At 40.0% G+C, this 7,092-nt stretch overlaps 1 long non-coding RNA gene across 1 annotated transcript; it reads right to left on the bottom strand.

Annotated features, from left to right (window-relative positions):
• Positions 1-295: 295 nt before the first annotated feature.
• On the bottom strand, positions 296-6,840 carry LOC127471509 (uncharacterized). Its single transcript, XR_007904678.1, has 5 exons — positions 6,800-6,840; positions 6,209-6,271; positions 3,806-3,932; positions 1,249-1,295; positions 296-372 (listed from the first exon to the last, which is right to left on the bottom strand). It is a non-coding gene; the product is annotated as an uncharacterized LOC127471509 (long non-coding RNA).
• Between the last annotated feature and the right edge of the window lie 252 nt (positions 6,841-7,092).

Below are 7,092 nucleotides of genomic sequence, written 5' to 3'. Positions count from 1 at the left end.
ATGATACTAATGCTGCTTCTAAGTGAAAACTGGAGTTGCCTAGTAAGTGGAGAAATGCAGTGGACACATAGCCTAACTTTGGTACTTGCAGTGAAAGACTCAGCTTGTGTGAACTGCCAAAAGCCAGAATTAGAAGGGGAGAACTAGTTTTATCTTTCTAAACAGAACACACTATGTCATTTACAGCTTGTATTTTTTCTGGGGATCTGGGGAAAAATGGAAACACAGGACCCCATTTCAATACTTACCACATTGATTCCACTTTTACAAAATTATGGATGAAGTATACTTCTTACCTGTAAGAAGTCGTAAAAAGAAAAAGCTTTCCCCACAGCCAGTGTATGGTGTTGGTAAGAGCACACGTATGCAGTTCTAGTCAGAAAACATTAAAATGACAAGAGTAATTTAATATCAAAAAGAATCTATTTTCAAGTTTTAGTATGTGCCTAATTTTTGTTCTCACATGCAAGCTATAAATGGCAATTGGTTTGTATACATGTGAAAATTTGTAATAAAGAAGTGCAGGAAGACAGTCATCCTCTCTCCTCTTTCTTCTCCCAACACATTTCTTCTGCCTTGTTGAGGAAAATATTGCACTTAAATTGAGTTGTATACTAAATGTATTACTTTTTTTATCATTTGAATCAATGGAAGAGCTTTCACCATTGTAGCCAAAGGTGAAGTAGCAGGCAAAACTCTCACTCCCTGAAAGTTTTGGAGCGGCAAAGGAGGGATCTTTACTTTTACATACAGAATGGCAGGATGGAAAAAGAGAGGGATGATCACGGGAGAAAGAAAAGGAGAAGAATTATGAGGTAGCCACACCGGCAAATGGAAAACAGTTGGTAATTGGAATTTCATTACATAGGGAAAATTAAAAGATTGAACTTGAAAGTAGAAGCCAAAGGAACAACAGTGTAGAAAGAATTAGAAAAAAAATTAAAAGACCAAGATTGAAGGGGGTAAAATATTGCTTTTATCGCCTAGTGCAAAATGTGTATTAATGTTTCAATGGATGCCTAAATTCTAAGACATCACAACAAAGGGATAAAGGGTGGAAACATTATGTCATACCATACTTTTAAATGAATCCAGGACCTCTTACAACACATACATATATATATATATATATATATATGTACACAGACATACACAGAGGGAGAGATAGAGAGTGAGTGTGTGTGTGGGCGTGTGTGTAACAAATACCTGAAAATTCACTACCACTGCGGAAACTCCTGTCAGATTTACCCACTTCTGCAGAATTGCTTCAAAGTCTGTCTTGTCCTTACTAACATCTCCAATGCTCACGGTTTCTGAGGTGAAAATGAAAAGGTGAACAGTACCTGAATCACAATGTCTTTCGAAATTTGCTGATAGCCTGAAGAAACAATAGAAAGGTATGTACTACCTGAATTCTGACATCTGAAGTTAATACTCTGCATCTTATTAAAAATAAGGACAATATAAAATTAAATATAATACCCCATTGTTATGAGATTTATGGAGTGCATAATTAAACTACTAAAGCATTTCTGTATCTACTACAGTGCATTGCAAACTCCAGAAGACCCTCTACGAAGACAGAACTGGTTGCAAGTGGAACACATTTGAGACCTGGTGGCTTACCAGAACAAAGGTTGGCAATTTTTGTCATTGTGCAGTGCTGTGCCCCGGTCACTGAAAATTGTGACCTTGAGAAGATATAGTCACACATATATGCAAACTCACGCTCCTTAGGGTGATGTATCAGATACTTTTGCAGGGAGACTTTAAAACAGAGAAAACCTACTTGGACTTGACATCTGGGTTTATTTCCTTCAAAAAAGAAGTGACTTAAAAGGACCTCTAATGGAGGTATATGTCATCCCACCGAAAAAGAAAATGACTGAAGTGAATTACAACAGTTATTATGAAAGTATGAGGTCAAGAAGTGCCAGTGTTGTGCAAATGACTTATGTGTAAGTCATTTAAAAGGAAAGTTTTGACTGAAAAAGGAACAATGGAAGGATCATAAAATGTCATCTTTTTGAAACTCAAAAGACCTACTTATTTTTGAGCACAGATTAAGATTAATGTTTTATAAATTAAAGAAGAAATACAGAGGTTTTCTCTCTAATTATTCTTCAGGGGACAACACCAAAAAATAAAGTAACCATTGTTTTTAAAGCAAAATTGTGCTCCACACAAACTACGCATATAGAATCATATCTTGTCTGTAGTGCTTAGTGATAACTGGGCTTTATCCATCTCTACATCAGACAAAGCTCAGGCCATGCAAAAGTTCTTCTCATAAACATCCTACAAATGAATGAATCCAAGGAGAAGAAAATGAGTGCACGTGCAAAACTAATTCTTGCAGTTGAGGTATTTGGGTTAATTCCGTGTGAAGATGGTATAGTTGGGCCATCTGTACTCTACAAATAAAAATTAATCCTAAAGTGGATGAATCCCTCAACATCTTTAAAAAACAAAGATTTTTTTTTTTTTATGTTTTGGAGACTAAAACTGGGCTCAAGCTGTATTACCTAATGGGCATTATGCACTACCTAATAGGCAAAACTGTGAGTAAATTTGAAATCCTCCAAGTCACTGTACATTGTTTCTAGCGGCAAGAACTTCCTTCTCTAATATCACTGATAGCACCAGTATCACAAAGAAAGCAAGTAACAAGTCATTTCGAACAGAAGGTAATGACCATATTGGTCTTACTTCTCACTTGTGCCAAAACCCCTTTCACACCAGCCAGGGAGACTAGAGAGTCCTAAAAGCAGCACTTTCCCAGGTGTTGAGCAACCTTAATGAACATGAAAATTAAACCCATTATTTGAGAGAGGGAATGATAAGTCTGGTTGCCAATAACCCTCATACAGATGTCTCATTCACTGGGAGACAGAGATTCATCTTAGCTGGGAGGGGAAATTATTCCATTTGCTGCAGAAGTCAGGGAAAACCACTTCCAAGTAAGGTGGCACTGTGTCCTTGGAAGGAAGGAGAGCCTTTCTCCCACTCCCCAGTTAGTTTTGCAGATAGTAAAAAGCTGTGGGGGAAAAGAAAAGAGAGAAAACAAAAAGAAAGAATAGATCTTTCTAAAGCTTGAGCACTGGTCATCTGAAGGATCTACTAACTCTGCAAGATAGTGCACTGAGCAGACAAGTGCAGCTGAAGATGCCTGCAGAGACAGGAGAGGAAAAGATAAAAGAGGAACAGAGCTGACAAAAGCTGAGAAAATATTACTAAAATAAAGTTAGAGGGGAGAAAGAAACAAAAATAAAAGGGAGAAAAATGAGACTAAAAAAACCAAACCAACCAAACAAATAATCCTACAGTCTCAAAACAGATGCCTGCAATAGGAGTTTTGGCTCCAATATAGTACAAGTCTGAGCCTAAGAGAAAACAAAAAACAAGACACACGGGGATACTTTCTCTTTCAATTTGCCCTTGTTTGTTCCATGTCCTGATTTTACTTCTAAAAAGGGAAACTCTCTGGCTCAGAAAAAGCCTTAAACTTTCTCTGCTGTTGCCACTTACTCTCTCATCTCCCATCCCCATTATTGGAGTGTTTTCACTTTGACTATCCATCTTTTCTCTATCATCAAATAGCTACATTGAGTGCATCACCTGGGCACAGTGAGATTTGGGGGCTGGCACTAGGGAGAAAAGGATGGTAGTGACACTTAAAATCCACAGTGATCTCAGAGGATTATTTCCCAGAAGAAATGCACATGGGCATTAGACACCTCTTGCACTGAAACATTTTCTGGTTGTGCCTTACACCCAGAGCACAGAGGCAGTAACCTCGGGTAACTTGAGCAATGCTTCACTAACCTGGTGCAGTACAACTTCCATGAAGGTCTGCTGTTCCCTGCAGCCTCCACTGAACCAAGCCTGGCCCCACTGGCACTTCAACACCCCGCTCCACTGCTTTGCTCTATCTACAGAGGAGAAGGGGAGCTCAGTCTTGCACAGTTCTCCAGGCTGAGTGTTTGCAGACTCTGTTTGAGAAACCCTCCATATCCGACCTTGGAAAATGTGCAGCGCTCTTCTACTGTGCAGGTGTCCCGGCTGTGAGGGTGGCCCAAGGCCATGGGTTTTAGTGTGTGAATTATATTCCCCACCCTCATAAAGGACATGCATTTAATGGACCATCTGTTTATGGTCTTCTCATGGTCTACTAATGTTCCTGGCAAAACCATGGCTCTCGCTATGTTTTAAGTCCCTTTTCCTCAGATTCAGTAATGCACTTAAATGTGTGATGTCAAAATCTTGATACAATAGTATGGGATAGAAAAGGCTGCAAGCTAAAGGGGAATTATACATATTTCTGAGATGATAGCAGCTATTGTTTTGCCTAATGTCTACCCAACCCTAAAATGATGCAGCAGATGGAGGAAGGGAAAACAGGTTACATGCCTGCAATATAAGTGTACTGACAAGCTTTGCTTTGCCAACTACCTCAGTGACTTGCCATGCTTCTGTTACAGTGGCTTCTAAAAGGACATGAAATTGAAGTTTAGATTGTGATTCATGAGTGCTTCTTACGTCAGAAGAGTGTGCTGAAAAACAAGTGTAGCTGCAGGTATAAGTCCTCGGGTTATAAAATAATTATTTTGTAAAAGGCAAAATATTTATCCTTTGGATACAGAGAACAAACAGTAAGTGTCGATCAGAATCTCCTAATAAGAAGCACCTTGAAAAACCCCATTATTTGTATAACCAAGTTATTTGCTCCTCTGTGGCTTTAAAACAAAGAAAATTAAAAAAAAAAATTCTGTCTTTTATTTGCTTCCAAATTAATGTTGCCATTTGCTATTTTATGACTTCACATGCTGTTTCATTCTGAGCTTTCACATAGCACTTGTGAGACTGGGCCATCTTAATTTTGCTAATGCATACTTAAAATCAGATATAAGAACTTAAGAAACTAGGTGTTGAGTTCCCCCAAATATATGCCTCTTAAGGACTGTCCTGGAAGCGCTGAATCAGAGCAGTCAGAAGTCAATCCTGCTTTCAGTCCCACTGGGCTGGATTTGAAGAAACAACTTTTTTTTAAACCTGCAGAGTTTACTACCAAACTACAGATTTTTCTGTGACTTATGTGTGATCCACAAATTTGTACCTGTTTTGTTGCAGGCTGCACATAAAAATAATTTCTACAGTATTTCTTATTACATAGCAATAATTACACCAGCAAACATTTTAATTTCAAAGGTGGGCATGAGATAAGATTAATGAGGGCCAAAGCCATGAAAAACAGGATGAGATTCAGAGTTTACAAGATATTGGCCTAATACACCCTAATACACTATATACTGTTGCTTTTTTACCTGACAGATTTTGTAGCTAAGCATGTATAATGAACACAATTTAAAGGTGTGAAGATCTGACTAGCTAGGAGCCAAGCTGTTTTAAAATTGTCTTGCTGAATACCTTCTAAAAAATACACCACCCATATTCAAATCTAGACAAGTCTATGTGTGGCTGGTTTAGGCAAGAAGAAAATAGTTTTGCCCCACCTTGAATTTCTGCTTTCCAAAAATCACTTCCTTTCCGGTGTCCTGTACTGTAATCAAACCAGCTGTGAACCCTGTCCTCACTGACCACCACAATACACTATCAGGTAGGGGATCCCACGTCTGCATCGAAGCAGTGATAATGCCGGCACAGGGATACAGCTGCAGCACCAGGGCTTTAGGTCCAACCCCTTTCGTCACACCTACTTGTTATGGCCCAGAACAAGGACTTGCAAGCTCCACAGTTAACATGAGGAGGCTTCTTGTCTGAGTTATTAGGATTTTTCTGCTTCTTGTGGTGAAAGCAGCATAATAGCTAACTGGGCTTGTCATTCCATCCCAAGACACGCACACCAGCATGTTTACACAGGAGCTGTGGGATGGAGTAAAGAGCTGAAGGTTGCTTCAACTTGTCCTAATAAGTTTCAGTGGTTTTGGTGCATTTTGGGTGTAGCAGAAATGCTTGTACCTCTTTGACCTGCACCAGAAGTAATCTGCTGTTCATTTAAATGATACAGTTCTTTTGTGAGATTATTTGAAAAATAATTACAAAGAAACCTGTGCTTGTCTGGGATCTAAATCACTCACTAGCACTGAAATGAGTTTTTGGTAGGTACCACTGCCTGCCTCACCATTGCACACCCCCAACAGCCCCCCCACATGAGGGAGCATGACTCAAGGACTCAGTGCCTTTCTACCTGCTTTCTCACGACCACCATTTCCTTCTCCATTTCTAGATCTCTGCTGCCACTCTACACAACCTGAAAGGAAAGATGAAAAGTTGCCATGGTGGGACAAAGGTTCAGGGATTTCATCAATGCTGGTAATATACCATGGTCCCTGTCTCTGGTATTTCCCTCTCATTACTGTTGCTTTCACTGATCCTTTTCATGGCTGCCCTTTCATCTGCATCATTGTCAGCCTTCACCACTGTCAGCCTTCGCAGACATGGTACCAGTCACATCCTTTGTGAAGCCAGTGCACCGGATCACTAACTTCCCTCTCAAGATGTCCTTGTCAGGCACTTTAAATTCAAATTAAGTATGCCTTCACCACACCTCCCATCTATGAGGGGATTCTAGTAAGTCCTGTGGTACCAGCCAGGTAGGCTGGTAGACATAGGTAGGCAACTGTAGGGAAGCAATTCGTCCTGATTCTGATCCCCTGAAAACATTGTTCCTGTTTTTACTGTGTGCCACATTTAGCTCCTTTGTGTGTGTTTTGAAGATCTCCCTATAAATTAAAAAAAAACAACAAACCACAAAACCCCTGGGATTAAAGCATCCTACTTTTCCAGTCCTCCAGCTGCTGTGCTGCCATTGCAAATCAGTAGGTCACAGTTCTGTATTCCACGCATCAACTCAGTAGCGACAACGGAGCCAAATGGAACTCCTCTATTCATTTGGTTTCTGTGGTCTAAGAGCTGCCAAGTATTTGACCACAACTCTTTGGCTTGTATCTACAGCCTCCAGGACCCTGACTTGGCTTGCATCCAGCTACTAGCTGAGCCTACAACAGCTTTGCTGCTGCAGACAGCACAGGCAGTGTGCATTGCTTTGCTGCTGCAGACAGCACAGGTAGA

This window comes from Manacus candei, unplaced genomic scaffold, assembly GCF_025592945.1.
Source record: "Manacus candei isolate 608988 ecotype Guabito, Panama unplaced genomic scaffold, ASM2559294v1 h1tg000024l, whole genome shotgun sequence".
Lineage (NCBI taxonomy): Eukaryota > Metazoa > Chordata > Aves > Passeriformes > Pipridae > Manacus > Manacus candei.
The sequence above is the reverse complement of the archived record's forward strand: the minus strand, read 5'-3'. Positions and strand labels throughout refer to the sequence as shown.